At 39.5% G+C, this 19,050-nt stretch overlaps 1 long non-coding RNA gene across 1 annotated transcript in view; it reads left to right on the top strand.

Moving 5' to 3' along the window:
- The first annotated feature begins 1,222 nt into the window (after positions 1–1,222).
- The window catches only part of LOC140491807 (uncharacterized), a 36,944-nt gene continuing 19,116 nt past the window's right edge, over positions 1,223–19,050 (top strand). Inside the window, exons 1-2 of the long non-coding RNA XR_011963433.1 lie at positions 1,223–1,309; positions 13,508–13,630. This is a non-coding gene — a long non-coding RNA (uncharacterized lncRNA). The remainder of the gene's footprint in view (positions 1,310–13,507; positions 13,631–19,050) is intronic.

The following is a 19,050-nucleotide window of genomic DNA, read 5'->3' as shown; positions in this document are numbered from 1 at the left end:
GGCATGTGTATGAAATGAGCTACCAGAGGAAGTGGTGGAGGCTGGTACAATTGCAGCATTTAAAATGTATGTGGATGGGCATATGAGTAGGAAGTGTTTAGAAGGACATGGGCCAAGTGCTGGCAAGTGGAACTAGACTCGGTTAGGATATCTGGTCGGCATGGACGAGTTGGACCGAAGGGTCTGTTTCCATGCTGTACATCTCTTTGACTCTATATCCAATGTAAGAGTGGGAGTATGGTTCTGTGGAACCCCTCCCATCAGAACAAAACTAAAAAAAACCTTTAAATTGAAATACCTTACATTGATGACTTCCTATATTCATAACTGAGATAGCTTCTAAAGTGCAATACATCTTAAAATATAAAAGAAGCATGCTGACTCTTTCTACCTACCTCCAGCTCACTTACTTTCCTATTTGCCAACTCTCTGGATCATTGTTAATGCAGCCTTGCCTTTACAGGGATTGTCCATTTAAAAAGGCAAGGATGTTTGGAATAAATGATTTGCTGATAATGTGATTTGGCCCCCTGTGGTTTACAGAGGCCATTAATAATGTTACAGAGAGCAGTGCCCTGTGGAATCTGCTTGGGTCCAAGTTACAACCGTAGCAATGGAGTGGGAGGACCAAAATGGCTTGTTCTCAACTTCCACTAGATTCAATGCAAGCGTGCTGCAAATGTAACCCCCTGTGACTAAAACTGGAATTTAATCAATTTCAAGTCCTCAATCATTTTGTTTACAAGGTGGGTAAGGGTATTGGAGCTACCAATAGTTCTGTACCTTTATAAAGGACGACAGAGATAAAGGGGGAAAAGTAAAAATTTAAACAGATGTATTGTAAGCTGTTATTCTACTTTGATTCGATTTCTAACACATCAGTGTAATTTGACTGGCTTATTTCTGTTACTGGATAGCAGACATCCTGTCTTGTAATTATTAAAAATCAGGGATTAAACTGTGTTATTACAAAGTTCAAGTGGGAATCGAGCCATCTAAACCAAATTGGAAAAGAAATGATTAACTTTAACTCCAATCTATTTGTTTTTCTCTGTCTGTTTCTTTGAATGTTATTTTTTCAACTTTGGGTGTTGATGTCATCAACAAGGGATTGGCTTGAATGAATGATTGAATTCGACAATATGAGAGAGCAGAGTTAACATTTGCACTTATCGCCATTAACCTGGGTTCCTTCAGAAACTTTTGCTTGTTCAGCTGTATAGGTTAATTCAGCATGCTTGCTTATTTCAAGCTCAGCGGGCCCTTTACACTGATGGCCATGGTGAAGTCATAAGTATTCACTATGAAGGTAAGAATAATTTAATAAACTCAAAAATAGTTGGTAGGTTTAGCTATAAAAAAATGAAAAATCAGCCTATAAAATCAATGACCTTTCTCATATATATTTTTCATTGCGGTGAGATTCCCTCTTTAAAAGGCTTACTGATAGAAAGCAACACTGGACCACTGGTTAGAACTGAACATAATCTACTTAATTCAGTGTTACTTCATCCATATCATCTGGCAAATTTATTCTTTTAGCACTATGTTTACTTTACTTTCTAAATTGGACTATTTAATCCAAGTCAATGGTTACTTCAGTTTACTTTTTAAATTGTGAAAATGGCCTGAATTGTCAGATTGTTAGGAAAGATGATTGTAGTAGTTTACATTGTCACTTAGTGCTTCATTCTTCTTTTGCTTGGAAACCTTTACCTTTAGAATTGAGAGGTTATTACCGCTAGAACAAACCAAACAGACTGAGGCTTATTTCTCCAGCACAGATAGGCCAAAATGTGACCTGGTGGAGGCCTTTAACAGTGCTTCTGCATGGTATGCAAAGAGAAATGTTTCTTCTTGTGAGTGCAAAGATTTTTTGGTGTCTTAAATGAGTCACCAACAAATCCAGTATGAAATTAAGAAAAAACTCAATTGCTAAAAGCATGGTTAGAGTATGGAATCAGTTACCATATGGACTATTTGAGGTGAATGCTATCAATGCATTTTTACGGGGATCTGGACAGTACATGAATAATAAAGGAATAAAAGGCTACATTGATGGAATCAGAGAAAGTGGAGAAGATGGAGGAGTGTCTGGAGTGTAAACATCACATAAACTAGTTAGACTCAGTGCTGTGTTTGTGCTGTTAGTAATGTGCAATTCTATTTAATGTAATGTAAGCCCACCTTGCTGGAAATTTCTCCATTTCTCTGCCTCCAATCTCCCCTGAATCCCTACTTCCTTGGTTCCTTCTCAAGTGTGCTTATAGTTGCCTGGTCACTACACTTTAAAATTGCCACCATAAACTGCTCCATCTCCCTTCTGTGCATCCTTTGAGAACATCTATGAGGTGGGAAGTTGTGGAGGGGAGATCTCCAGAGGAAATGCAGTTAGTGACAGTCCTGCAAATAATGACTTATATTGAGGTCATGGTCCGGGGAGAAAATGAGGAGATGTCTGAGAGTTGGTGCTTTGCCTCTATCAGGTCGAAGTCAGCACACCAAATGGCAGGAGAACCACTCTTATTGACAGGTTTGATAAAAAGTCAGGGTTCGACCTGAGAGAATGGAGTGCGGCAAATTCAGAGGGATATAGGGTAGACAGGGTGAGGGGAACAAACAAAGAAATTAATGTGACATTGGCAGCTGTTGATGAAGAAATTAAATACAGTTAAAAGGGAAGAGGGAGGATTCCAACTGGAGGGTTATTATTAGAAATAGGTGCAAGTGTCTGTGTGGCAGGGAGAGATGTCCAAAGAGGTGGGCACAGAAGTGAAGGTGATGGAAGGAGAGTTTATTGTCATGTCATATCTGAAATTCATTGAGGTGGGGGCATAAAGGGATAAGTTAAGTATTTTGTTGAGCACAGATTTTTCAGCATCAGACAAGGTGGGGCTAAGTCAGAGGGTACAGTGGATATGCAGCCAGATGTGGGTTTAACTGAAGGAATAGAGTCAGAGCAAAAAGGCAGGGAAGGAAAAGAATCCAGTTTCCTTCAGTTTTGGGGGCTTGCATTCATTAACGTTTGAAAGAGAAAAGTTTTCTTGTTAAAGTGTCAAATGAGATGAAGAATGAAATGGAACTGGGATAGCTTTGAGTGTATGTGGTAGTACATGGCACTGAGTGTGGATTGAAGGATGGGTTGGGACCAACTAACTAAGGAATGTTGTATGTCACAGGGTTCCCTGTAATCCTGGGTGGATTTGAAACATGAAGGATAGGCCTTCAGTTGGAATCCATGTGGGGTGAGGCAGAATCCTGGAGCCAATCCCCAAGGAAGGAGATATGGCTGCGGAAGTGAGTTTTAGAAAATGTTTTGTCCAACAGTAGGAGGGAGATTGAAAGCATTGTAGGTGAACAAGCCAAAAGATTAAAACAGAAATCCTGTCAGAGAGAAGAGCAAACTTCTTCAATTGGGCATTTTGGAAGAGAAGTAGCAGTGATATAAACACACAAATAAAAGCAAAACACTGCAGATCCATTACAAGTACAAAGAAAGCTGGACAAACTGTGGAGACAGAAACAGAGTTAACGTTTTGAGTCTACTATGATTATTCTTCAGAATCCAAGAGAGTCATACCATACTCAAAATGTTAACTCTGTTTCTCTCCCCACAGATGTTACCAGACCTGCTGAGTTTCTCCAGCATCCTTGTTTATTTTTTCCTCCTTCAACATCTATGAAAATATCTTTTATTTACTTATAGAATTGTAGAGCCATACAGCACAGAAACAGACCCTTTGGTCCAACTCATCCATGTCAACCCCAAGTTTCCCAAACTAAACTAGTCTCACTTGCCTGCATTAGGTCCATATCCCTCTCAGCATTTCCTATTCATGTACCTACCCAAATATCTTTTAAATGCTGTAATTATACCTGATTCAACCACTTCCTCTGACAGTTTATTCCACATATGAACGACCCTCTGAATGAAAAAGCTGCCCCTCAGATCCCTTTTAAATTTTTCTCCTCTCACCTTAAAAGTATGCCGTATAGTATTGAACTGCCCCACCCTAGGCAAAATACCTTTGCTATTCGCCTTGTCTATGCCTGTCATGATTTTATAAACATCTATAAAGTCACTCCTCAATCTCCTATGCTGCAGTGAAAAAAGTCCCAGCCTATCTAGCCAACTCAAATCCTCTATTCCCAGTAACATCCTGGTAACTCTTTTCTGAACCCTTTCTAACTTAATGATATCTTTCCTATAGCAGAACTGTACAAGATACTGCAGAAGAGGCCTCACCAATGTCCTGTACAACCTCCACATGATGTCCGTACTCCAATACTCAATGGTTTAAGCAATGAAGGCAAGAGTGCTGAACGCCTTCTTGAACATCCTGTCTACCTGTGATGCTCAACAACACTACCCAGGGCCCTACCATTAACTGTATAAGTCCTGCCCTTGTTTGTTTTACCAAAATGCAATACCTTGCATTTATCCAAATTAAATTCCGTCTGCCACTCCTCAGCTCATCAGCCCAATTGATCGGGATCCCTTTGTAATTGTAGATAGCCTTCTTCACTGTTGACTCTGCCATCAATTTTGGTGTCATCCACAAACTTACTAACCATGTATCCTAAAGCCTCATTCAAAATGTTTATATAAATGACAAACAAAAGTGGACCCAACACTGAACCCTGCAGAACACTACAGGTCACGGGCATCCAGTCAAAGAAATAGCCCTCCACCATCACCCTCTATCTCCTGCCATCAAGGCAATTTTGTATCCAATTGGCAAGCTCTACCTGAAACCCATGTGATCTAACTTTACTAAATTACACTACTAAGCGGAACCTTGTCAAAGGCTTTACTAAAGTTTATGTAGACAATACCTACGACTCTATCCTCATCAATCATTTTGGTTACATCTTCAAAAATCTCAAACAAGTTTGTGAGACAAGATTTCCCATGCACAAAGCCATGTTGACTATCCCTAGTTATTCCTTGTATCTCCAAATGCAAATAAATCCTATCTTTTGGAATCTCCTCCAACAACCTGCCCACTACTAATGTTAGATTCACAGGTCTGTCCTCCAGCACCTCACCCTGATTATAGATGAAACAAATATTTCTCCTAGGGGCCCTGCAATTTCTTCCCCAACTTCCCACAATGTCCTGGCATGCACTTGATCAGGTCCCAGAGGTTTATGCTTTTTAAAACCTCCAGCACCTCCCCTTTTGAAATGTGGACTGTATTTATTTCCCCAAGGCTCTGTTTGTTTCTCCATGGTAAAAACTGGCATGAAATATTTGTTTAGTATCTCTCCCATCTCCTATGGTTCCACACCTTGTTCATCTTTAAGAGGCTCCATTCTCTCCCTAGTTGCTTTTCTCCCCAGTTGCTCTTTTGCTCTTAATGTACGTATAGCATCTCTTTGAATTTTCCTTAACCTTATCTGCCAAGGCTATCTCATATCGCCTTTTATCCTTCCTGATTTCACTCTTCATAATAACCCTTATACTCTTCAAGAGATTCACCTGATCCCAGCTGTCTATACCTAATATGCGACTCCTTATTCTTTTGAAAGCAATATTTAATCATGTTTTGTTGTCTTTCAGCACGCTTCACTCACTCATACATCACAAGTGTAATTTATATAAACAGACCCATGTTTCTTATGAGTTGCCTTAAATTTCTATGTGACATGATGCAGAGCATAAAAAAATTGTCAGCTAATTTAGACCTGAATGCAATTGTTTCAGAGGTTTATTTCCTTTCTTTTAAAGTATAATGACAAAGTGTCAACATTTAGTTTAAATCTCAGAATGTTTGCTTGAGAAGTTCAGTGTTGTTCATTGTTTTTCCCTATCTGTTGAGAAGCCAAAGAAATACAACTTAGTTAGACCACTGAATTCAGACAAAAACTAAGACTCACATTTATGTGCAAGAAAATTATTACACAAAGAAGCAAAATGGACTTGGTATTGGATTTATAGATTTTTTTAAACTATTCCACCCAAAACAGAACACAGATAAAATGAATAATGGCATTGAACAGAGCACAAATATTCTATGGCATCACTTCTACACTATTGCATTGTGGAAGCAAACAGTGAATCAGGAACTCGAGTTACAGGGAAAGTTCCACACATCTCGTACAACTAATCTGAGTTTTCAAACTCCAAAACACAATATCAATGAGCTTCGTTCTTAATAGTTAGATATTCATTAATTAGTCTGAAATGTCTAATAGATCAGAAATTAACAATATCCCTTTAGCTGTTTACTTCATGGTACTTGTTCAGAACTTAAAATCCTGCAACTTACAATTTTGGTTGGAGTGGAATTGCTTTATGGTTTAAGGAACGGAGACATTTAGAAGCACATGTGTTTCAAGGAGAGAATGGGAGATCTTACAAACAAGAAATCAGAAGTTGAATTGATTGAATGCTGAGTGAATTCTGACTCCAAAAGTCATGTTAATTTGGTTCTCTAGGTTTCTCACCGGAGAGTCAGCCTGGTGGGCAGTTTAGTTGCTTGTTGGATTGTAATCTCTCTGGAATAAAGCTGCAGAGCAAGTAGGTCTATTGATGCCAAGAAATGAAAGTGAGGATGAGAGCATCTATTTCTTAGGCACTCCCTCAGCGTTGAGGATGACTTGCTTCCATTCCAGTTCAATAGATTCTGAGAAGTCTGACAAGCCCAATATATATCACCTGCATCTCTGCCACCTGAGCGATAGGTATTGCTTGATGGATTATTTGTAGCTGACACATTGGAAGGATGATGAACTTTGTTGTCCATGTTTGCCTCCCTCGAGAGGAAGTTCCCAAGAAATGGTTCACATTTTCCAGGATCTCATCATTTTCTTTATTGATTGGGGGAGGTGTTTCGGTATGAGAGCTGTTTGGAAGAGGATCATAGTTTTCTGGGTTATGAATGCAGAAGGTGCTGGAGAAATTGGTCTGACAGCATTCTGTGGAGATCCAGACAGAGTTAATGCTTCAAGTCCACTATGACCCCTTCTTTGCTGGAACCATTCTGTCATCCTATAATGCCATTTGTAGAACTTCTAACTGCTCAGTTAGAGTGCTAATGTGGGTTTAAATGAGCTTTATTTTCGCTACTCAAAAGCTTGACTGAAAGGAACTGAAACTGTCCAAACTAGAAAAGTAGACAAGTTAAATCAGCAAATAGATGCCAGATAACCAAGCTTGAAGGTTGTAGAAGAAAGCTGAGGATGGTAGGAGGGGCTGAGAAAGAATACAATAGTTGATTGGGTTTTGATTTCAACCTGGCAAAGCACCAAGGGGTGGTCGAGCCATTTTTGGAGATTAGGAAGAACAAGAAAGAAAAATTCAGAGAGTCATATAAAATAGGAAAGAATAAGAAATTTGATGAGCAATCTTAATTTCAATCCTCTGGGTCTCTCCCAAAACCTCAAACCTTCTTGATCTATCTCGCTCCATGCTACTTAAAACCTACATTTTTCCTTGCCCTTATATGGCATGGTGTCAATTTTTTTTTCATTATTATGTTGAAAGTCCCACATCAGTGTACATGGTTGTTGTGACAATGAGGTTGTGGAATCTATTACTTAGGAGTGCCTATTCAGATGTTATCAGGATTTGTTCTTTTGTCAAGTACAAGTGAAAGAGATGTGTGCCACAGAACAACACCATAGTGGCACGGTGGCTCAGTGGTTAGCACTGCTGCCTCACAGCACCAAGGACCCAGGTTTGATTCCAGCCTCGGGCAACTGTCTGCATGCAGTTTGCACATTCTCCCCGTGTCTGCGTGGGTTTCCTCCGGGTGCTCCTGTTTCCTTCTACAATCCAAAGATGTGCAGCTGGATTGGCTGTTCTAAATTGCCCATATTGTAAGGTACATTAGTCAGAGGGAAATGGTTCTGGGTGGGTTACTCTTCAGAGGGTCGGTGTGGACTTGTTGGGCTGAAGGGCCTGTTTCTACACTGTAGGGAATCTAACAGATAAGTATATTTGTAACTTTTTCTTTCCTGTATTCCCCCCCTTATTTTGTACTTTGCGAGCAGAGCACAAGAGGGCAGACTGATCCACTGTCTCTGCAGCTTGATTATAATTGACATTACTTATCTTGCGCAAATAAACTCTGACACAGCGGATCTGAAACAGTTGAAAATTGGATTGTGCCTTCGGGCCAAACATTAAAACCTCTGTCCTGAGTGTTCACCTGTCACATAAAATCAGGTCTGTAAAAGTACATGCATTCCACATAATGCATTCTAGGTCAAGACCACAGTAAGGAACTGCCTGTCTGATATTTTGGGGAGAAGGAGAGCATGAAGAAATACCCAGCAGAATCTGTGACACAGAAGCATGGTTTAAACAACATTGGTGTAATTATACAGGTCATTGTGACTCGTTCATATTTATTTTTGGGTGTTTTCCAGCAGCACACACAGCGATTACTTGATCTGATGCCAAGTCCAACTGGTCTTATTATAGATATTTGGCATTCTATGCCACTTAAGGTCAATTTCTAGTCAATTTCTGGAATGGACGTTTGGATAAAACATAAGACTGTCATTCGTGTAAATGATGGAATGCTAAAATGTTTGGGTTGACAGTGTAAAACTCATGGATACAACGAGGAATTTTGAAGCAGATGAGAAAATCAGTGATTTTCAGGATTAATAATCTTTGTTAAAATTGTAGTGGAATGCTCCTCTGATGCCTTTAGGCGGCAGTTGCATCACAGCAACTGGCCTCAGGCCCAAGTTCTGTAGAGTGTACTGTGCAAGTGTCAGACCTTAATGCGCACATAATACTTAGTAACAAGGGAGCTTTCTATAAGGGGCTTGAGACTCCTGTGCAGAATGGAATCCAATATGTGGGTAATGCTTAGGAGAAAAAGACTGTGTGTGATAATTCTCATTGCATAGAGAAAAGCTTATAAAATTCCAGAATATTCAATTCCCACGTATCTTTAATTTGAGGCTTCAGATCATGGAAATATAAACTCAAGGGAAAACTGAGGAACAGAAGTAGGCCATTCAGTACCTCAAGCCTATCCTACATTTTTCACTTAAAATGTGACTGCCCTGTATGTTAACTCCATCTATCAGCCTCGGTTTCCTCACCTTGAATACCCTTAACTGAACAAAATCTATTAATATCAGCTTTGAAATTATAATTGACACTGAGATTCAACAGCTTTCACAGTGATAAAGTTTGAGACTCCCAGGTTTCCACTACCCTTTATGTAAATAAAAGCTTGCTGATATAATTTTTGAATGACATTGTTCTAATTTTAAATTGCATCCTGTTGTTCTGGAGTCCCCCATAAAAGGAAATAATTTATTCTCTGCAACCTACATAATCCTTGAATCATTGTGGAGCCTTATTTTTGTTACCTTTGAATCACTTTTGAGTCTGTTAAGCAACTGAGTCCTGAGATATAATGCTGTTTCTTTAGAAGGCACACTTTTAAAGCCACCTCCATCTCTGTGCAAGTCCCAGTTTAACTATCGCTTTAAACAATTCCTTATGCCTTGTGCAGCTAATCCAACAGACCCAAATGGTCACAGGGTTTATTTCTCACATTGCATTTAGTTAGATTCCTCAGGTGAAGTGACAGTAGGGGTATTAATTATCACCAGTCTCTTGAGATAAGACAGATGCTTGCCACAGAGTCATGCAGCATGGAAACAGACCCTTTGGTCCAACCAATCCATGTCGAACATAATCCCAAATTTAAACTAGTCCCACCTTCCTACTCCTGGCCCATATCTCTTTAAATCTTTCCTATTCATGTACTTATCCAAATCTCTTTTAAAATTTGTAATTGTACCCCCATCCACCACTTCCTCAGGAAATTCATTTCATATGCAAACCATCCTCTGTGTAAAACAATTGCCCTTCATGTCTTCTTGAAATCTTTTTCCTCACTGCAAGAAGAAATGCAGGGACCTTTTAACATGAGCTGCTTGCTGTGCTGCAGCTGCCACATGGTTCTGGCTGAACAGGAAACTCTCCTGCTCTTCCCAGTTGCCATTGGCCTGGTTGAAGGATTTGCAGTTTGAGAATCTACCTGTTTACCGTACTATGCACACGCTTTCCATGACCATTACGGTGATGCTGTCACTATAATAAGGTTATTTCGTCCCTGGATCCTTTTCAAGAGAGGTCGTTAAAGGTAGAGGTACTGCAATGTCGACTTTAACAATGGTGCGGGAGTGGCCATTTTTCCCAGTTCAGGTTTCTTTTTCTAGTTTGGTTTAGTTGTAACAATGAGAAGCTGTTGGTTTAGCTGGAGCATGAGCTGCTACAGTGCAAAAGGTTCCATGCTTCAACAGATGTTTGCTGGCTGACTTTTCACTCTGAAATCTCTCCTGCCTGTGAGAACCTGTGATTGAATTTACCTTCTGCCAAGGGATGTGTTTATGTCATGGGAATTGGAACAGCTCCTTAGTTAAGTTGCTGTATCAAGTCGATTGAGTTTTCCAACGGTTAGGTTATTCTATATTCCATTTTCTTTTGTTCATGTTTCAACTGTAATGTTTAAATAAATTTTGATTTGCTTAAAGCTGAGTGGTTTGACCAGCTGCATCACACCTGGAATATCCACTGCTTTAAAATAAGAAAAAGTTAAGATCTGAGCTACCTTCTTTAAATATTTTGAGGGGGTCTGCCCTGGTCTATAACACCATTGAGTCCCAAAGCAACACTTGGTCATGAAGCCTCTAGCTAGGAGACAGTCTTATTACCAACTCCAGCACAAGTCCTGAGTGGGAGTTGTATAACTGGCCTCACTATCTGTGCGACGTATGGGGGCAGCAAGTAAACTTTTGGTCGAGAGACATTTTGGAGGTCAGGCTCTGCTATGATGACCTCCATGGCGGAATATCTGGCAGTATTCACCATCAAGATACATGATGACTAGATAATTGATCCAGATTTCTTGAGAGTTCTTAGCACCAATGAAAGTTCAGTTCAGCAAAAACAAAGCCGATGGGAAAGAAGGGCAAACTGCAGCTTACTCTTTAATTGTCGACTTTTGAGACTATTGTGGGGAGCTGATGTCACTAAACAGGAAATTCCTCTTGTACACATAAATTGGACTGAGATTAGATAGCTGGAGTTGTGGAATTCCTAAAGCTCCAGTTTTCATCTGTGCAGCACGTGCCCTTATCTTTATTTGATGCCTGCTTTCAAAAAGTAGAATTATTTGAGTTAACATTATGGCCAGCGGACTTTCAAGCATTGGTTTCCAAGCTTACCACATGCAGAGTAATCTCCTGCTGAAGAACAAAGGCTTTGCATAAGCTGTCTGAAGGGTGATGAAATTGCAATTCCCAATTAAATCTGAATGATCACAAATCACTTTCTATAATTGTATCTCTAATGATACATCAATTGTTAAATTTAGAGTTGCAAACATTTTTTGTCTATTCTGCCACTTAAGAATTCCTTTTATTAACAGGTGCTAATAATCTGGTAAGTATAACTACATATCACATTGTTCTTATTAAAATGCTTTTAATATTCTGCTTCATCCCTTTATTTTAATATACAGTAATAATTTAGTAAGTAGCATTACATTTAATTCAGTGCACTAACCATCTAGTATTATATAACATTACTTCTATCGCACCAATACCTGATGTAAGTTGCAACTTTTCATAAAACATTGTAATAGTCTGTTATTTAGGATTATAGAACTTAATCCAAAAACCCTGGCTTTTTTCTTAAATATGGTAAATTAGTTCTTTTTAAATACATGAAGGCTCCTGTGAAATCTGGTTTCACCATCCCTTTCGGTAGTGTGTTCAAAATTTTAACTCTCTGCCTGAATACCATATTCCTTGAGTTTCTTTATGAATTATTTACAATCTATGACTATAGATTACTGGCCCACCTACTGCTTGGAACAGTTTATCCCTATTTGTTCAATCAATGCCACTAATATTAATGAATAATATTCAGGGTTCTTCAAAGTTCTTTGCTCTAAGGTGAACACTCACATTTTGTCCAATCTCTCCACATGACTTAATGCCCTCATTCCTGGTGCACCCTAATAAACATTATCTTTGCTTTTTCTAAATGTGTCACACCTAGATCTGCATTCTGTTATGTTTTATGCCTTGGAGGTGTGCGGAGGTGACACACCATAATCGATATGTGCAGGAATTTTATTGACATTATTTTTAAAAAAAAGATTTGGTGTCTCTCATGCTTTCAACTTTTTGTTTTCCACTTAGTTTCTGTCTCTCTGTAAGCGTAATAAGTTTTGACTAATAAAATACTAAACAGATACTGTATATGTAATTAAATACTAATTAATTGAACAAATATGAACCACCTCTTTTCTCCCTTGTAAAATTAAAGAGGCTTATTTTAACTTAGATCAACAAACTTATGTACTTTGAGTAATTTGTTTACAGTTCAGCCTCTCCAATATTTCGAAGTACAGAAATAATCATGGTAGCATTAATTTTGTTGATGATGGTGTTTAGATCTGTAGACTTGAGATTACAGTTCTGCGTGACCAGTTTGGGTGATCAATATCAAGGCTACTCAGTAGGAAAGGACATGTATTCACATAATCATTGTGCTCAATAATCTGATTCAGAGATGCCAGTGTTGGACTGGAGTGTACAAAGATAAAAATCACACAACAATCACTCCCCCCACTACCCCAGACACACACACACACTCCCACACTCACACATGCACCCCCTCACAGACTTAAGACACTCTACACTCACATACACACACATAACACTCTTTCTCATACTCACAACGCCCTATCCCAGACACACACACACACACACACACACACACACAAAGACCACATGCACACATATATTTTGTGGGGTGAATTTGTACTTGCAGAGTTACATCGTACTTTGCTCAAAAACTGCATGAATTCATGTAAGACTCTGTTATCTCACTTTTTAGATTAGAATCAATCTAAACATCATGGCATAGACAGAGAACACAAGGGGGCTAACACCTTCAACATATTGTCTAGCTAACACCAATTGTTATAGCTAACCTGAGAATGCAACTTTTAAAAGAAGGTTTTGTGATTTACACATGAAAGAAGTGAATCTATCATAGTAGTCAAACAGATGAAAGAGTCAACAGACAATCAAGGTATTTTTCAATGTATAATTTCCGTTACATCACACTGTAAATTTTTGCTATAAATTCTGTGCCTTAAATTGTGTCCTCCATAACCACCTGATGAAGGAGCGGCGCTTCGAAAGCTAGTGCTTTCAATTAAACCTGTTGGACTATAACCTGGTGTGGTGTGATTTTTTACTTAATAATCTGGTCCGCTTGCCTTCTATTTGTGTTGTCATCCAAAAAAGAAGCTGTATTCAATAGTCTTGTTACCTGCTTTGGAACTGATAGAAATATTACAAATGCTTGAATTTAGCACTTTGGTGAAAACCCAATCTCCACCTTCATGGCATGGTTTCTGTGTTTGCATGCACTTGTCAAAGTAAGATTTTTTTCTTTACTGGCAATTTTTCCTTCCTTTGCTTTCACAATCTTGTTGAATACTTTTGACAGCTTAAGAACGGCCAGCACCATGTGAACCCGGATGTCCTTAATGGGCAAGAAGCATGTTACTGTAGAAGATATTGGATAAATACTTGTGGTCTGTGCACCTTGCAGCTGTCAACAAACATTGAGGTAGGTGGTGACACCGTGATAACGTAACTGGACTAGTAAACCGAAGCCCCATGCTAATGTTCTAGGGGAGAGTGTTTGAACCCCACAATGGCAGATGGTGATATTTGAATCCAATAAAATTTGGAATTTAAAAATTAAGCTATTAGCCACCACCCATCTGGTTCACTAATGTGCTTTAGGGAAGGAAATCTGTTGTCCTGACTTGCTCTGGCCCACATGTGACTCCAGACTCAAAGCAATGTGTTTAACTGTTAACTAACCTCTGAAGCCACTCAGGAGTACCAAAGCTGCTACTAAGTGTAAAGAAAGGAATGAAAATAGATAAAGCTACCTGACAACAACCTAGGCACTGGAAACAATGACAACAAATGCAGCCCAATTGACCTGGAAAAAACTCTCTTTACCCAAAATTAGGAGAAGTGGCTCATAAACTAGTCAAACAACTGCCTGATTCCTCATGCCATCCAAATAATCTTTCAGGCCACCATCACCATCCCCTATACATCCTGTCTCACAGGCAGGACAGATTTACCAGAGTTGACAACAGATTGATATGCAGTCGGAAATGAATTGCTCTGGAAGTCCTCAACGGTGACGTTTGACCCCATGAAATATTGTGGAAAGTCAAGCATCAGCAACAAATCTTCGACTGATTAATAGCAACTACACCCTTGTCTGGTGAATCAGTTCTTATTCACCACTTGGAGGACTCACTGAGGATGGCAAGGACACAGAATGTACCTTGGATGGGGATCTTCCGAATCCATCACCAAAATGGCTGGACAGCACTTCTACTAAGCAAGCTGGTTGAGTCCTAACGGACATAGCCGTTAAACTACTCCTGCGGCAAGTGGTAAGGAAAGCAGCAAGAGGGAAAACATTGCTTGAATCCATCCTGACCTGTCTACTTGTTGCAGTTGAATAGGTCCATGATATTATTGGAATTAGTGACTCAGTCCTTGTACTGCGATCTTTGACTCAGCTCCCCCTCAAGTCTCTTACCTCTGTGTTGGTCCATCAGCACCACCTGCACTGGTACCTAGGTAACAACTCCATACCATCCAGGAAACATTAGTTGTGCTCTTGTAAACAACAAATATGATTTTTTTGGTAATTTAAAAAAAATTCTTTTGGTTGTGCTGAAAATTTACTGGGTGTGCTACAACTCTGCATAGGTTGAACAGAAAAGAGGGAAACATGTGGATGACATGAGAGAAATAGTCTGGAAGAAAGACAACAATTAACTTCCTTATTTGATATTGTTGAAACGTTCACGTTGCTGTAACAAAGGAGATAGAAAAGCTAGGCAATGGAGACAAAAATCCAATTTTAACTTGATATAATCCTGCCAATAGTCATTGCACGCAGCCTGAAAAAGTAGTGGAAGCAAATTCAATAATAAATTTCAATGGGCAACTGGATATATGCTTTAAGTTGAAAGATTTCTAGGACTATGGGGAAAATGCAGGAGAATTGGATTAATTTGAAAGCTCTTTCAAATAATCAGCACAGACGCTACGCACTTGTTCCCTGCCGTATCCTTCTATGATTCTAATGGTACACTTATTATAATCTCCACAGGGACTGGTACTGTTACAAAGTAATGTGAACTTCCAGTTAATAGTTGAAAGAGTGGTACACCATGGTTTTGGTGTTTTAAAACACTTACTGTAACAAATAACTAAGACATCATTAACTAAACATAAACAAAACATCTTTGTAGGCAACCAATAATTTAAGTCACAGGACTGAATGGTCCTTTCTCATTCTTCACCCTACTGATAAAGTGTATTTCACAGGTATGTGTTATATAGTCCTTGACAGACGCCATTTATCACACCCTGAGAAGAAGAATCACCACAGGAAATTACATCACCACAGGAAATGACATCACCAACCCAAAGAAACCCAAAATTATGAATAGAAAACAGGAAACATCAGCAGTGCTTTGTCCAGAGGCTCACTGAAGATGTTACCTAGTATGGTGACGAAACATCTGAAAATGAACCTTCCAGCTCAGCGAGCAAACCTACATCCAGAACCTCAACCTGAGCTACAAATCTTCTCAAAACACACTAATAGTCCTTTCTGTAGACATTCAATTTACTTGAACCAATCCAATTTGTTTTTAATTCCCAAGGATTTATTCTTGGTCTTTTCACTCTTTAGCCCCAGGAACAACTTGCAATCAAGCTTATAATCATACACTTGCAACGTTGGAACTGTATTTCATGGTGAGGTTTTCATTTTCTGCGGACGTTCCCTTATGCAGCCTGATTACAACCCTCCGTGAATTGATCTTTTCAATCTAAGAATGAGCTCCCCCCCCCCCCCCCCCCCACCATGTATCCATGTTTAGAGGACCATAGAGACCTTTTGACTTCAACTGGATCCAGGCAGACCACACAGAACTTCTGCCTGTGGTATTCATTAATTTGTAGCAGGTTTATAGCCTGATTTAAAAAAAAGATTGCCTCTGCCTTCTTTCCCATGCAATATGAAACACATTAGTTTTGTATTCAGTCAAAAATGCTGATGTGGTATGCCTTATCCCAACTCTTTTCATTGTTGGAAGTTGGTGGATCATTTACAGTCCGACTCTTGACAATCTGATACCTCCAACACCTTTCTGGAACTTTGGGTGACTCAGATTCTAGTCTTTGTGAATTCACAGACTGATACCATCATCTCCAATTGGGTGTACTATACATCACCAGCCCATTAACACAATACAGCTCTTCCTTTTAACCTTAACTACACCCGGACTGTTGTCAGGCAAATTTCAGAACAGACAATGTTACCCCAATCACTCACCTTAAACTACCATTCCAAAACATAACAACTTTGTAAACTACATGAGACATTCTGCCACTGTAGAAATAAATGAGAAGTGGCTAACATAGATCAGTTTAGAAACTCAATTAGGAAAATTAATTGTAAAAATTATAGAGCAGTGAATAGAACGTAAGAGTTTTCTACAGGAGAGCACAGAACGGGCAGCCATTAATGTTATGCTAGAGCAGGGCAACCCAGAAGCATAGAATCTTGATGGATCTGTAGCTCTCCCAGGGTCCTCACTGCACATTGTTTTCATAGATGGTATTCACCATCATTCCTGCAGAGCTGCTTCTATGGCACAGAAATATTGCTGAGAGACAACACCTGTACAATCTCATCGATGTTCATCAACCAATGTCAACATAAAACAGCAAACATCCATGAGGTCTCAGAATGCCCCTGTCCTAGTGTGTGGAACCTTTCTTTAGGTGAATTGAATCTGTTTGTGATATTTAGTTCTGAGTCTGTGCACACCATCAACGGGGGCCTTGGGAGCTCACTGTCCTGATGCAAAGGACACATGTCTTGAAATGACTCCTTGGAGCAATATGGTCCAATGCATGCTTTCTTGGTCTTTTATTTCTCCCCATGTCATATCAGCGGAGGAGTTAATCTGTTTAAAATAAATTGTTAGCCCGTCTGCTGAACAAGCAGGGAAAAGAGTTTCAGGGAAAAAAAATCATTAAACATTTTGATGGCATAATCTCATTTTCAAGGCCCCAACAAATAATAAAAAAAAACAAAAGTACTTTCCAGGGATTAGTAGATTGTTGGTTGCTGTTGAGAGGCACTCAGATTTTTAGCTGGCACATTATGGAACTTAAATCACTTCAACGAGCTGAAGATTGAAGCAGAGAGTTTCAGTTATGTAGCAGAAATATTGATATATAAAGCATCTTAAGTTTATGAAGCACTTTAGCTCCACATGTTGTTTATCTTACATAGCACTTAAATATGTTTTTTTTTATCACACTGATTGTCCTCTGCACTTAGAGTAATAGAATTATATTAACATTTATCAAATTTGATGCATTGGGTTGAAGCCACTTGGCCTAACAGCCACTTGGTTTATTTTCACATGAAGTTGGCCACATGTTTATTGATGGATACTGGGAGTTGCAGTATAATTTGTTCTTTAATGTGTATTTGCTCAACAATCATTTCTCTTCTTTTCGGAACAGATTCTTTTTCTGTCCTCCCCTCTTTTGATAAGCTTTTCTGCTTAAGTAATTTTTTTTTTCTTGTACTATAATGTATCTGTCCCTTTTCTTTCTTGCATGCTAGTCAGCAAATCTGTGTCATCCCTCTCCTCGGTCTAACAGCCTGTCTACTTAGAACATAGAACTTAGAACAGTACAGCACAGAACAGGCCCTTCAGCCAACGATGTTGTGCTGACCATTGATCCTCATGTAAGGTAAAGCTAATGTGCGAACCCTCAAATTTCTGTGACCATGTGCAAGTCCAGCAGTCTCTTAAATATCCCCAATGACCTCGCTTCCACAACTGCTGCTGGAAATGCATTCTATGTTCTCACAACTCTCTGCGTAAAGAACCTGCCTCTGACATCCCCTCTATACTTTCCGCCAAACAGCTTAAAACTATGACCCCTCATGTTAACAATTTCTGCCCTGGGAAAAAGTTTCTGCCTATCAACTCTATCCATGCCTCTCATTATCTTGTACACCTCAATTAGGTCCCCTCTCTTCCTTTGTTTTTCCAATGAAAAAAGTCCGAGCTCGGTCAACCTCTCTTCGTAAGATAAGCCCTCCATTCCAGGCAGCATCCTGGTAAACCTCCTCTGAACCGTCTCCAAAGCATCCACATCTTTCCTATAATAAGGCGACCAGAACTGGACACAGTATTCCAAGTACGGTCTAACCAAATTTTTATAGAGCTGCAACAAGATCTTACAGCTCTTAAACTCAATCCCCCTGTTAATGAAAGCCAAAACACCATATGCTTTCTTAACAACACTTGGGTGGCAATTTTAAGGGATCTATGTACCTGCACACCAAGATCCCGCTGTTCCTCCACACTGCCAGGAATCCTGTCTCTAATCCTGTACTCAACTTTCAAGTTTGACCTTCCAAAATGCATCACTTCGCATTTATCCAGTTGAACTCCATCCGCCACCTCTCAGTCTATCTCTGCATCCTGTCAATGTCCCGCTGCAGCCTACAACAGTCCTCTATACTGTCAATGACACCTCCAACCTTTGTGTCGTCTGCAAACTTGCTAACCCATCCTTCAATCTCCTCATCCAAGTCATTAATAAAAATTACAAAGAGTAGAGGCCCAAGAACAGAGCCCTGTGGAACACCACTCACACTGACTTCCAGGCAGAATATTTTCCTTCCACTACCACTCGCTGTCTTCTGTCGACCAGCCAATTCTGTATTCAGACAGCTACATTTCCCTGTATCCCATTCCTCCTGACCTTCTGAATGAGCCTACCATGGGGAATCTTATCAAATGCCTTACTGAAGTCCAAATACATCACATCCACTGCTCGACCCTCATCAACTTGTTTAGTAACATCCTCAAAGAACTCAATAAGATTTGTGAGGCATGACCTGCCCCT

Source organism: Chiloscyllium punctatum, chromosome 20, assembly GCF_047496795.1.
Source record: "Chiloscyllium punctatum isolate Juve2018m chromosome 20, sChiPun1.3, whole genome shotgun sequence".
In the NCBI taxonomy this organism is placed as follows: domain Eukaryota; kingdom Metazoa; phylum Chordata; class Chondrichthyes; order Orectolobiformes; family Hemiscylliidae; genus Chiloscyllium; species Chiloscyllium punctatum.
This window is presented reverse-complemented; position numbering and strand designations above follow the sequence as displayed.